Here is a 14,752-nt window from a genome sequence, read left to right on the forward strand (position 1 = left end):
TTCGGTGAGGAAGGTATTCATTTGACAGGAGAGGAAGCTGAGGCTTAGACTATATGGTATTATGCCCAATGTCACACAGCTAGTAAGCGAAATCAGGTTTTCCCAGAGTCCACGTTCTTCTCGGAGGCACAGTTTGGGGCCTTCTTGTGGTACAGGTGTCCCTGAGTATGCCAGATGAGGGTAACAGGAGATACCCAAGATCAGGGTCAGACCCAATCTTTACTGAACATTTTATTGCTTTGTTCATTGTGGATTTTTTTTTTTTTTTTGAGACAGAGTCTTGCTCTTGTTGCCCAGGCTGGAGTGCAATGGTGCGATCTCAGCTCACCTTAACCTCCACCTCCCAGGTTCAAGCGATTCTCCTGTCTCAGCCTCCTGAGTAGCTGGGATTACAGGCATGCGCCACCACGCCTGGCAAATTTTGTATTTTTAGTAGAAACGGGGTTTCTCCATGTTGGTCAGGCTGGTCTGGAACTCCAGACCTCAGGTGATCCACCCGCCTCAGCCTCCCAAAGTGCTGGGACTACAGGCATGAGTCACCGTGCCTGGCCTACCTATGATTTTAAAAAATATTCATTACACATGACTATCTTAAAATTATGGAGTGTCTGGCACCCCCTTAAATTTTGCACCCAAGGTGAGTGCCTTACTGGTTTCACCCTAGTGCCAAGTAGTGAGCAGCTGTGGAGTGGAAAGATGAAAATCCAGTCAATCACCAGACAATTTCATCATCATTTTCGGCATTGTAGTACGATGTAGCTTTCCTTCAAGACATTTTTTTTTTTTTTTCGGTATATAAACTATTTATTAACAGACAAGTCCTATAGACTTATTTCTTCTTGGATACACCCACGGTGCGGCCACGGCGGCCAGTGGTCTTGGTGTGCTGGCTGCGGACACGAAGGCCCCAGAAGTGGCGAAGCCCTCTATGGGCCCGAATCTTCTTCAGTCGCGCCAGGTCTTCACGGAGCTCATTGTCCAGACCATTGGCTAGGACCTGGCTATATTTTCCATCCTTTACATCCTTCTGTCTAAGAACCAGTCTGGGATCTTATATTGGCGTGGATTCTGCATAATGGTGATCACACGTTCCACCTCATCCTCAGTGAGTTCTCCTGCCCTCTTGGTGAGGTCAATGTCTGCTTTCTTCAACACCACATGAGCGTATCTTCAGCCCACACGCTTAGTGGCAGTGATGGCAAAGGCTGTTTTCTGCCGCCCATTGATGTTGATGTTGAGTACTCGCAAAATATGCTGGAACTTTTCAGGGATCACTAGAGACATGGCGACAGCACAAGCGGCGGCGTGTAAGCCTCCTGTGAAAGCCCTTCAAGACATTTTTGGAGGTGAGTCATGGTCTTAAAGATGTACTTTAGCATCACCTTTGAATATACTGATCTGTCTGATACACAGTTGTTGGTACCAGAGGTTGCTTGCAGCATTTCACCTTTGAGAAACCAAAGCCCAGGTCCAGTGAAAGCCTGGGACCGTCACTGTGCCAGGAAACCGCTCGTTTGGAGCTTGGTAATGGCGGTGAGGGAAGAAGGAGTTCTATTTTTAAATTGAAGTCACATCATAAAGGAGCTGAGAAGTTAAGCCTCCTTTGAGTGCATGTGCAGCACTCTGGCAGGTGTGTGCTGTAGGCATGATGGTGGGGCCTCGGCCCCTGCCTGGCGCTGGGCAGTGGCTGTCCCCTTTCTCTGCATTGCTCTAGGATGACTTGTGTAGACCAGCTGTCCACAGATTGTAAAGATAGCCTAATGTATTTCACGTAGCAATGGGCTGTGTTTCACTGAGGCTTTAAAAAAAATTTTAAAAATAATCTCGTTTCTTCAAAAGCTTTTTTTCTTCTTTTTGTTAATTTCGAAAATAAATAGGGTCATTGTAGAAACATTGAAAGTGAAGAAAAGTAGTCAGAATACATACACGCAGACACCTGTTGTTAACGACTACCGCTCCGGCACACACAGATTGCTTGTGTCATGTTTGCCGTATTTTTTTTTTTTTTTAAATTTTGAGTGTTGCTCTGTAGCCTAGGCTGGAGTGCAGTGGTGTAATCTTGGCTTACTGCAACCTCCACCTCCTGGGTTCAAGCGATCCTCCTGCTGCAGCCTCCTGAGTAGCTGGGATTATAGGTGCATACCACCACACCTGGCTAATTTTTTTTTTTTTTTTTTTTTTTTGTATTTTTAGTAGAGGCAGATTTTCGCCATGTTGGCCAGGCTGGTCTTGAACTCCTGATCTCAGATGATCCACACACACTGGCCTCCCAAAGTGCTGGGACTACAGGAGTGAGTCATTGTACCTGGCTTATATTTGTCTTGTTCTTTCCTTAAGTTTTAAAAAATGGACTTTGTTATTTATAGCAGTTTTAGGTTCTCAGCAAAATGGAACGGAAGCTAGAATTCCCCTGTGCCCTCCCCCCAAACCTCCCTACCATCAACATCCCACAATTTCCTTAATTTTTACATTTTTAAGAATGCTCTATTTTTTTCATGTTGATAATATATTATACATATGTTTTGTGAATTTCTTTCCCCTCCGTTATCTTGCCTCAGTAAACTTTTTTTTTTTTTTTTTTTTGAGATAGAGTTTTGCTCTTATTGCCCAGGCTGGAGTGCAATGGTGCGATCTCTGCTCACTGCAACCTCTGCCTCCTAGGTTCAAGCGATTCTCCTGCCTCAGCCTCCTGAGTAGCTGGGATTACAGGCACACAGCACACGCCACCACGCATGGCTAATTTTTGTATTTTTAGTAGAGACAAGGTTTCACCATGTTGGTCAGGCTGGTCTCGAACTCCTGACCTTGTGATCTGCCCACCTCAGCCTCCCAAAGTGCTGGGATTACAGGCATGAGCCACCACGCCCGGCCACTTCAGTAATTTTTAAGTGAACATGATTGAGGTCAAAGGTCTCTTGAAGTCATTTCCTGTTGACCTTTCTCTGAGGAGTGTGGCTGAGTTCACATGATGGGAAGGGAGTTCCCAGATGTCCTTCAAGGCCTTGTATATTTATTATGTGATGATTTCCCAGAGTGTACAGAAGGCTTTAGGGACTATGAAGTCTCTACCTTCTTGTCTCTTTTTCTCTTTCTTTCCCTCCCGCCCTCCTGCCCTCCCTCCCTCCCTCCCTCCATCATTCCTACCTTCTTTTTTTCTCCCTTTTTTTTCTGAGGCAGGGTCTCATTCTCTCCCCAGAGCTGGAGTGCAGTGGTTTGATCATAGCTCATTGCAGCCTCAACCACCGAGGCCCAAGTGATCCTCCAACCTCAGCCTCCCAGGTAGCTGGGACTACAGGTGTAGGCTGCCACTTCTGGCCAATTTTTGGAATTTCTTTGTAGAGACGGGGGTCTTGCTGCCTTCCCCAGGCAGGTCTCAGAATGACCCCAAGCAATCCTCTCCTCTTAGCCTCCCAAAGTGCTGGATTACAGGCCAGCCACTGTGCCTGTCTCTTCCTGTCTCTTATCATTTGCCTTTTTCCTCACTGGCCCTTGGGGAGGGGGTTTGGATTCACCTTCTATTAAAAGTGTTCTTCATGGGTTAGAAAATAGAAATGTAGCGGGAATGTTTCCAGAAAAGTCTTAAGTGTCAGGGGAATCACCTAAGTGAGATGAATCCGTTAATACTACTGTCTGCCATTGCCTGCGTACAAGTGTGGGGTTTCAAAGTGGCATAGGACGGATTGCCAGGGTGGTGGGTAGGCGGGAACTGATGAGATCTGCCTTCTCAGTGATGTGCAGAGGAGAATCTTTTCCTTGTGTACCAACAGTTTTGGCTTATTTTGTTCCTTCTGTGCAGCTATTCCTAGCACAAGGCATGGCCTATAGTAGGTGTTCATTAAATCTTTGTTGAAGAAATTCCTCTTGGGGTTTCTGAATAAACTTACCTTGAACCTTTCAAACCTGGGCTGACCTCACCAGCTGTTTGGCCCCCATGGTCTATGAAAACCTTGAATTTATATGATCTTAGTCTTCAGACGCTGTTTATCTACTTTACCCATCCTTTGACTTCTAGATTGTTTCTGTCTTTCTCAGGTCCAGGCTTGTTGGCCTCTGGTGAAGTTAGAAGTGCTCTAACAATGTTCTAGGAATGACTGAGGCGCCTTGCAAGTCAGGAGCTACAAGATCATAAAAACAAATACCCACTTAGGTTGCTGGCGAGGTTGCGAAGAATAGGGAACGCTTATATACTGTTGGTGAGAGTGTGAATTCAATCGTTGTGGAAAGCAGTGTGGCGATTCCTCAGAGAGCAAAATACAGAACTGTCATTCAACTGAGCAATTTCATTATTGGGAATATACCCCCCAAAATATAAATCACTCTACCATAAGGACATAGGCACGTGAATGTTCATTGTAGCAGTATTCACAATAGCAAACACATGGAAGCAGTCTAAATTCCCGCCACTGACAGATTGGATAAAGAAAATGTGGTATATGGCCGGGCTTAGTGGCTCACAGCTGTAATCCCAGCACTTTGGGAGGCCGAGGTGGGCGGATCACCTGAGGTCGGGAATTTAAGACCAGCCTGACCAACATGAAGAAACCCTGTCCCTACTAAAAATACAAAATTCGTTGGGTGTGGTGGTGAATGCCTATAATCCCAGCTACTTGGGAGGCTGAGCAGGAGAATCGCTTGAACCCGGGAGGCAGAGGTTGCAGTGAGGAGATTGTACCATTACACTCCAGTCTGGGCAACAAGAGTGAAACTCTTGTCTGGGAAAAAAAAAAAAAAAAAGAAAATGGGGTACACATATACCATGGAATACTATGTAACCATAAAAAAGAACAAAATCATGGTCTTTGCAGGGACTTGGATGGAGCTGGAAACCATTATCCTTAGCAAAGTAAAAGAGGAACAGAAAAGCAAATGCTGTATGTTGTCACGTATAAGTGGGGGTTAAATGATGGGAACTCATGGACACATAGAGGGGAACAACACACACTGGGCCCTACTTGAGATGGACGGTGGCAGGAGGGAGAGGATCAGAAAAAATAACCATTGGGTACTAGGCTTAGTACCTGGATGACGAAGTAGTCTGTACAACAAGCCCCTGTGACATAAGTTTACCTCTATAACAAACCCGCACGTGTAGCCTGAACTTAAAATAAGTTGAAGAGTAAAAAACCAAAAATCCACCCCCCCCTTCAAATCCGAAATACCCAATTAGGGAAAACAAATACTTATTTGTTTGTGGGTTTCTTCTGAGCTGGGATCTCACTATGTCACCCAAGCTGGAGTGCAGTGGCATGATCTAGGTTCACTGCAACGTCTGCCTCCCAGATTCAAGTAATCAGAAATACTTACCTGGTAGTATGATACCATACATTAGTGGTTTATACATTAAACTAAACCCTTTTTTTTTTTTTTTTTTTCTTTTTTTTTCTTTCTTTCTCTTTCTTTTTTTTTTTTTTTTTTTTTTTTTTCGAGACAGAGTTTTGCTCTTGTTGCTCAGGCTGGAGTGTAATGGTGTGATCTTGGTTCACTGCAGCCTCTGCCTCCTGGGTTCAAGCGATTCTCCTGCCTTAGCCTCGCGAGTGGCTGTGATTACAGGTGCCTGCCACCATGCCCGGCTAATTTTTGAATTTTCAGTAGAGATGCAGTTTCACCACATCGGCCAGGCTGGTCTCGAACTCCTGACCTCCGGTGATCCACCAGCCTCGGCCTCCCAAAGTGCTAGGATTATAAGCATGAGCCACCGTGCCCGGCCAGCATGACCTTTTCTAAACACTTCACGATTATCCTTCTTTAGCTTAATTCTAATTGCCGGATTGCTTGACTGTACCTCCATGAATAATCCTTTTGGCATTAACTCCTGCGAATGCCTTACTTTTAATGAACGGTTTACCTAAAAGCATCTGAGATTGTGCAGGAAGCAAAGGACAGAAAGTTCCAGGAAATTGGCATATGGATAGTTTGCCTCCATTTGTATTTGTTGATTTATGGGCCACCAAGGTCCGTTTTAGGGGTGTGGCGTTTGTTTTCACCATATGGCGGGTGAAGGAACATCTGGACTCTGTTTACCTGACATCCACAGGACAGCATTTCAGGGACTCCTGTTTTGAGAATGTGGAAAGGACATTTTAGTTCTAGTCTGAAAGGGTCAGAGAGTCTGGGTTGCTCTTGGCGGGTTTGTGCTCAAGTCTTTTAATTCTTTCTAATTGAATCCCTTGGTGTAAGATTCTTTTGATTTGTATTTGATTAAACAACAAAGCAACACATCTGTGGCCTTCATTTGTATGTATTTTTACCTACTGCTGTGATCCCAACGAGAGGCGTCTTTCAGGGTACTTAGATTTTTGTTTAATACAAAACAAGCTGATATTCTTAGTTGTTTTAGGAATTACATGGCGTTCTTCATTGTTGTTCTGGCCCCCTCCTCCGCCATCTAATTTGTAAATATGTGTGAGAGGGTAACATCTCCAAAATAGAGCCGTGGTCTGGCAAGTTGAAAGGTTGGTCAGTTAGAATTGTCAAAAGTGGGTTGGCCTCAGTGGCTCACACCTGTAATCCCAGCACTTTCTAAGGCCAAGGCGGGTGCTCACTTTAGGTCAAGAGTTTGAGACCAGCCTGGTCAACATGGTGAAATCCTGTCTCTGCTAAAAATACAGAAATTAGCTGAGCATGGTGGTGGGTACCTGTAATCCCAGCTACCTTGGAGGCTGAGTCAGGAGAATCGCTTGAGCCCAGGAGGCGGACATTGCAGTGAGCCAAGATTGTACCACTGCACCCCGGCCTGGGTAACAGAGCGAGACTCTGTCTCAAAAAAAAAAAAAAAAAAGAAAAGAAAAGGAATTGTCCAAAGTGAATGACGTGATGACTGCTTTGTTGGTCTCATTCTTCTTTATCCTTTAAGTAATTTAAAATCATACTGTAACTTGGCATACTATGCTGATAGTAAAGGAAATGAGACAATTTTTGAGGAGAAACATCAGTGTTTCAAGGCAGATTGTAACTGTTGAAGTAATAGGTATTGTGAGTGCTCTTCTGTGCCCAGAGATGGACATGCCTTGATTTTTAAACCCCACCGATTCAGAGTTCAGGACAGTTTGACCTTTGTCAGTCTGAAGTTTGTTTTAACAGAAGGCTGTGGGAAAAAGTTTGTTAAACAAATAATGAAAGTAAAATTACAGGGGAAAGTTTATTTAAGAAAAGAGACTTTTCCCAACACTTGCAGCAGCATTAGTAATTATTTCCCATTAAAACAAACCTAGTAAGACCTTAATATGATAATCTCTCATCATTTAAAAAAAAAAAAACCCTTTCAGAAGTTTTTTTTTTTTTTTTTTTTTTTAAATTGAGACAGAGTCTTGCTCTGTCACCCAGGCTGGAGTGCAGTGTATGCGCTCAGTGCCCCGAAACCTCTGCACATTGCCATCATACTCGGCTAATTCTTTTGTATTTTTAGTAGAGATGGGGTTTCGCCATGTTGGCCAGGCTGATCTCGAACCCCTGACCTCAGGTGATCCGCCTGCCTCTGTCTCCCAAAGTGCTGGGATTATAGGCGTGAGCCACCTGGCTGGGCCCAGAATTATTTTATGCGTAGACATTTAACATAAACGGTAGCATACCCTAAATACGGTGTTGTGCCGGTTCTCTTCAGTTTAGCACACTCTGAAGATGGTTTCATATTAGTACATAGAGATTGGCCTCATTCTTTTTACTGGCATATAAACAGAGGGGTACCATTAAATAATCTGTAAAATTTTCCCTATTGACAGACATCTAGGTTCTGCTGAATATTTTGCAGGTCTAAATGATGCTGCTCTGAAGATCGTTGATACCTAAAGTATAGAATCCTAGGAGCAGGATCAGTGGTCAAAGGGTGTATTTGTTTTTAATATACATAGATAATGCCATATTGCCCTTCACGGTTAACAACCTTATAACTGTTCATTCGTTTTATGAACTTGTACATAGTGCTCACTTTGTGCTAGAAACTATATAAAATGTTTTACAAATATTGTTTGATTCCCAAAGCTACCTGTAAAGGAGAGGTATTATCATCACAGTTTTGCTGATGAGGAAACTGAGGGAGGAGTGATTAAGTAACTTGCCCAAGGTTTGCCACCAGTAAGTAGTAGAGCAAAGATCTGAACCTGCGCAGTCTGGATCTGCTGTTGGCTCTCAGTTACAGGCACTGATTGACTTACGACCTATGCAACTTAACGAGCATTCGACTTTACGACCACAATCGCTAGCCACGACTGCTCCGCGTCTGGCAGCGCAAACGTCGCCCAGCTGGGCGTACGACAGTGCGGACCAGCTTCCAGCAGCACTACCATCTCCGCGTGCACATAGCCTGCTCAACTTACGACCAAATAGTGTTACGACCGGTCTGGCGGAACCAGTCGTGGTCATAAGTCGAGCACTAGCTGTACTGTGCTTAGACCATTTCTCCCAAGCCTGAAATCCACAGTGATGGCATATATTTTCACCTGCCCTAATCTGTCAGTGCGATGCCAATTTTTCTTTTTCTTTTTCTTTTTTTTTTTTTTTTTCTTTTTTTTTTGAGACGGAGTTTCGCTCTTGTTACCCAGGCTGGAGTGCAATGGCGCGATCTCGGCTCACCGCAACCTCCGCCTCCCGGGTTCAGGCAATTCTCCTGCCCCAGCCTCCTGAGTCGCTGGGATTACAGGCACGCGCCACCATGCCCAGCTAATTTTTTGTATTTTTAGTAGAGACGGGGTTTCACCATGTTGACCAGGATGGTCTCGATCTCTTGACCTCGTGATCCACCCGCCTCGGCCTCCCACAGTGCTGGGATTATAGGCTTGAGCCACCATCCCCGGCCAATTTTTCTTTTTCTTTTTCTTTTTTTTTTTTTTGAGGCAGGGTCTCGCTTTGTCACTCTGCCTGGAGTACAGTGTTGTGATCATGGTTCACTGCAGCCTTGACCTCCTTGGGTTCAAGGGATTCTCCCACCTCAGCTTCCTGAGAAGCTGCCTGGCTAATTTTTTTGTATTTTTAGTAGGAATCGGGTTTTGGCATGTTGCCCAGGCTTACGATGAACTCCTGGGCTCAGGCAGTCCGCCTGCCTCAGCCTCCCAAAGTTCTGGGATTACAGTCACGTGCACCACGCCCGGCCCAGTTTTTCTCAATTGTCATTTTGCACTTTTCTTACTACCCATTGCGGTTGAATACATTTTCACGTGTTGACAAGTCGACAAGCCATTTGTGTTTTCTTGACCATCCTTCTCCTGTTCCTGTCCCTTACCCAGTTTTCCATGAGGTTGCAAATACTTTTCTTATTGATTTATAGGACTTCCTTTATATGTGGTGAATTCTTGATTTATAGGAGTTCCTTTGTATAGGGAGAAAATCAGCCCTTTATAATATGTAATTCAAGTCCTTTTTCCTACAGTGTAGTTTGCTTTGGCTTTGCACTTTTTTAGTTGTTCCCCACCTCCCCCCCCAACCAGGGCCTCTAGCATTTAGGTCATGCTTAGAGAGATCTGCAATTTGAGAACAGTTTTACTTTTTTCTTTTTTTTTCTGAAACAGTCTCATTCTGTCACCCGGGCTGGAGTGCAGTGGCGTGATCACGGCTCACTGCAGGCCCCTCCCAGGTTCAAGGTATTCTCCTGCCTTAGCCTCCTGAGTAGCTTGGATTACAGGTATCCACCACCACATCTGACTGATCTTTGTATTTTTAGTGGAGACAGGGTTTCACCATGTCGGCCGGGCTGGTCTCAAACTCCTGACCTCAGCAATCCACTCACCTCAACCTCCCAAAGTGCTGGGATTATAGGCATGAGCCACCACGCCTGGCTGCAATCAGTTTTTAAAAATCTTATATTTTCTTCTAGAACTTTATGGTTGGTTTAAAAAAAATCTACATTGACTTGTGTAATACTGGGATCTAATTTTGTGTTTCTAATAATAATCAGTAGTGATGATGCACAGCCATACAAGGATAAAGAGCCTTCCAATAGATTAGATTTGGTGCCATGCAGTTGTAACAGACTCTGCTATGACTACTGACAGCTGAACTGCATCATGAGCTTTGTGGCTCATGTATATACCATAACTAATTCTCCTTTGTTGTCCAATATTGTTTTCCCTGGAGTTAATAGTTATCTTGCTTTTCCTTTGCTTCATTTTTCACGTGCTTATCTAATTAATTCTGAAACTCTTACCTGTTGTCTAAATCTCCTTTTAGTCTGTTCAAATTAATCAGATCATTAGATTTCCTGTTTCATCCTTGAGAGACCCTTGTCTAGAAGTCTTCAGACGGACCAGGTTTCTCTCTGGCCTGGTCAGTGTCCTGGGGTCTCCCCCTGCTGTATTCTTGTGGGTGGAGGGGGTTCCCCTTGCCTCTATTACCTGATGTAGGATCTGTGTCCTGGACAGCTTCAGGGATCTCTCCATGACCCTGATCACCCCTTTTGCCTCTCTTTCCTGAAATCTGTTTCCTAGAACTTGTCTTCTGATTTCTGTTTTCTCCCCTTCATTCTGGCGGAGCTCTTCCCAAAATATGTGGGGTGATAAATGCTTTGAGACCTTGTGGACTTGATAGAAGGTCAGAAAACAGGATCATGAGCTGAGAGGCTGTTTAAGAAGTAGTTGAGGCTGGGTGCGGTGGCTCACTCCTGTAATCCCAGCACTTTGGGAGGCTGAGGTAGGTGGATCACGAGGTCAGGAGTTTGAGACTAGCCTGGCCAACATAGTGAAACGCTGTCTCTACTAAAAATACAAAAAATTAACTGGACATGGTGGTGGGCACCTGTAATCCCAGCTACTTGGGAGGCTGAAGCAGGAGAATTGCTTGAACTCAGGCGGCGGAGGTTGCAGTGAGCCAAGATGGATCTAAAGTACTCCAGCCCAGGTGACAGTGTGAGACTCCATCTCAAAAAAAAAAAAAAAAAAAGTAGTTGAAATGTTCAGGTGTCCCGTACTTCCTGCTGCGGACGGGATCAACTGTCAATCCCTACTGCACTCACCCAGTGTGGTTCGCAGCGCAGTAACTCTGTTGGTGTGTATGTAATGACTGTATGGACTTGTTCACTGCTAAGCCAGATAATGCCCTATGAGGATTTTCTTCCAAAACTGTGTTTTTATTGTTGTTGAGATAATTCATTTTTTAAAATTTGCAATTTATCCATGTATCCATTGCTAATAACCTCCACCGACCTATCAGTTGTCTTTAAATGAATTTGTACTATCTCTAAGCCATATATAGCCACTCCGTTCCCCCATCATCCTTTTTCCTGGCACTTCACCTGTAGCATCCCCATCCTTCAGCTTCAGTCTGAGTGTGTTGTACTCTAGGCCTAGTTCACAACCATCATTCAGGGGCTCTCCTTTACTTCTCCTTTCTTGGACACACTCTTTTCTGGATTCTGTGTCATCCCATTTCATGGTTTATTGCATTGTTTTGGTAGAACACATACACTAGTAGCTTTCTCAGAAAGGCACAAGGAGCTATATGTCTTTTGAATCTTTAACATATAAAAATATCTTTGCTGGGTGCAATGGTACATGCTTGTAATTCCAGCTCCTTGGAAGGCTGAGGTGGGAGGATTGCTTGTGGCCAGGAGGTCAAGACCAGCCTGGGAAACATGGCAAGACCTTCTCTCGTCTTCTGAAAGAACACCACCACCACCAAAACTTTAAGGCATGCTTAGATTTCCTTGATAATTTTACTACACACAGAAGTAAACATGGAAACGATTATCCTTGAAATTTTGAAGACATTGCTCCGCTGTCTTCTAACATACTTTGTGTATGATTTGATTTTTTCTTTTTCTCCCTGGGACATTTTAGAATCTTCTCTTAAGATGATTTTAAAGTTTCATAACTTCTGTCATGTATCTTGGTGTAGATCCTTTTAAAATTATTCTGGGCATTTTGCTTTGTCCATTTCGTCTGGAGACCATTGTCTATCAGTCTGATACATTTCCTAAGTTTTAAAAGAATAATTCTTTTAAAAATATTTCCTATTGTTTACTAGGGCTTTAGGAAGATTCTCTACTTTCCTACCTTTAATATTTTCCATCTAGTTACGTTTTGCTTTACTTTCTATGAGATCTCTTCAAATTAATCTTTCAACTAGCTACAGAAATAAAACTTTCAATTATCCATATGGTTAATTTTAGGGTGCTCTTGGCCTTTTTTCAGAGCATCTCTTCTTGTATTTTGGAAGAGATTCTTATTCTCTTGGGGGATACATTTTAAAACATTTTCTTCTCCCTAGAATGTCTGCATTTTTTTTTTTTTTTAAGACAGTCTTACTCTGTCACATGCAGTGGTGTGATCTCGGATCATTGCAACCTCTGCCTCCCGTGTTCAAGCAATTCTCTCACCTTAGCCTCCCAAGTAGCTAGGATTACAGGCATGCACCACCACGCCCAGCTAATTTTTGTAGTTTTAGTAGAGACAGGGTTTTGCCATGTTGGCCAGGCTGGTCTTGAACTTCTGGCCTTAAGTAATCCACCCGCCTCAGCCTCCCAAAGTGCTGGAATTACAAGTGTGAGCCACCCAGCCTGGCCATCTACATGTTTATAGAAGGCTTTTTCTCCTTGTCTTTGTTTTGGATCTGACTTTCACTTTGCAGGCTTTCCTTGAATGTTTACTAAACCTTGGCTGATCTCAGGCACTTAAAATTGGGTTAGAATTTTTGTGCATATGGATGGTGCCTGTCAATTATTGATTTTTCTTTAAAATGATGAAGGAGCAACTGGTCTTTTGTCAAAGGAAACCTTCAAATATCAGTATGTGTGCTCATTGAGCGTCTCCCGAGGATAATTCCACCAGCCCTGCCTGGGATAAACCTGGATAAGCTCTTCAGGAAGCAGGATGGAGGAAGGGGACGGTGGGGTTCCCTGGTACAGTAAGTAGACTGATTCTTCCTCAGTTCCCACCACCTCATGCCTCATTTTCAACCATGAATTACACACACACCCTCTTTATCATTGTGCCTGGTGTATGTTCTAACCTTCCTGGATCAATGTCTTTGGGTAATACACTTCTTTGGGGATTGGGGCAGGTAGGAGAAGGTTCCTGGATGCAATGGTCTAGCCTCTTCGTATAATGACTCACACCCTCTGTTCCCCACACCTTTCCCCCTCCCCTTCAGCATGAGCCTCTTGGGATTTGGACTACAGCTAGTGCTCGACTTACGACCACAATTGGTTCCAGCAGACCGGTCGTAACACGATTTGGTCGTAAGTTGAGTAGGCTATATGTAAAGTACTGTGAAATGATGTTATAAAAATCTTTGTCATATTTTATCATAATTTTCTTTCATTATTACATATCATAATTTTCTTTGTTCATTTTATGCCATTTGTATCATCTCTACACCATTTTGTTTCTTATTTTTACATTCGTCAGGTTTAAGTAAAACACTGCATTACCAGTACAACTGGTTTAATATTTGCAAAACATACAAAATTACAAAATACAGGTGCATACAAAAATACAAAATACAGGTGTAAAAAATACCATAGGAAACATTTTCCCAATTGCAAAACATATCAAAATCTATAAACATGTACAAAACATTTTATTGGCCGCTGGTGCTTGGCTGCGGATCGTTGATGTCGTCATCTGAGGCAGCAGTTGGGGTTACCGGAGTTGGTTTTTTCATAAACATGGTGAGCTTTGTCTGAATTTTATGTTTCTTTTTTTCTTCATAAATTTCACGATATGGACGAAACACATTGTGCACCATCCATTCAATCCTTGCAAATCGTTTGATGTTTGGGTCCATTGCTTCAAAATGTATAATAAGTTCATTCAGTAAAGATAAACCGTCTGATAATCCCTTAGTGGTGAACTTTCTTTCTGGCTCCTCCTCTTCTTTCTCGGCTTCTCTTCTTTATTCTTCCCCACTCTTTCTATTTCCAGTTCGATTAGCTCTTCATTTGTAAGTTCTCCGGATTCTTCGTCTAGCAACTCTTCGGCATCTTCCATTTCACACTCCAAAGAAAGGTCTTTAGCGAGTTTTACTATTTTTTCCCGAATCGTTTCAAGTTCATGTTCACTGTCAAATCCATCAAAATCATTAACATAGCGCTTAACACAGTTTTTCCAGATGCCATTCATGCACTTTGTCGTCACAGCCTCCCAGGCAGTAGCGATATTCTTGATACACATCAAAATGTTGTAGTGATTCCAAAAATCTACAGCGGAGCAGTCGTGGCTAGCGATTGTAGTCGTAAAGTCGAATGGTCATAAGTTGCATAGGTTGTAAGTTGATCAATACCTGTATTTTGTTGGAATTCTCTGAGCATCACTGATGATACAAATCATTACAGACCCCTCTCGCTTTCCATCACCCATATGCCAGTATAATCTCTCATCTGCTCTTGTTCCTGCTGCTGCTCTGTGTGTGTTTGTGTGTGTGTGTGTATGTATTTGGTCCTCTTAAAATAAGTATGTTTACCGTAATTTTTATAGGATTTTTGGTGTGGAAACAGGCATGTGGTTAATTTGCCTTGTTTAACTGTAAGTCCATTTTATTTTACTAAGGTGTAAAATAAGGCAGTTTAAAAACTTACTGTAACGGCAGTAATCACACCAGAGCTACACTGTTAAACAATTGTGCAAAATTTTAATTTTAATTTTTTTTTTAATTTGAGATGGAGTCTTGCTGTGTTGCCGGGCTGGAGCACAGTGGCACAGTCTCGGCTCACTGCAACCTCCACCTCCCTGGTTCAAGTGATTCTTCCGCCTCAGCCTCCCAAGTAGCTGGGACTACAGGCGCATGCCAAACGCCCGGCTACTTTTTGTATTTTTAGTAGAGACGGGGT

The 14,752-nt window shown here is 43.3% G+C and overlaps 1 protein-coding gene and 1 pseudogene across 6 annotated transcripts in view; one reads left to right on the forward strand and one right to left on the reverse strand.

The window, feature by feature from the left end:
* FARP1 (FERM, ARH/RhoGEF and pleckstrin domain protein 1) overlaps nt 1–14,752 on the forward strand; it is a 319,198-nt gene that overhangs the window by 16,395 nt on the left and 288,051 nt on the right. The gene's annotated exons all lie outside the window — the stretch shown is intronic.
* Nucleotides 780–1,333, reverse strand: LOC116551382 (annotated as a pseudogene).

The sequence above is a fragment of the Sapajus apella genome, unplaced genomic scaffold (assembly GCF_009761245.1).
Source record: "Sapajus apella isolate SASKATOON/1434 unplaced genomic scaffold, GSC_monkey_1.0 scaffold9, whole genome shotgun sequence".
Lineage (NCBI taxonomy): Eukaryota > Metazoa > Chordata > Mammalia > Primates > Cebidae > Sapajus > Sapajus apella.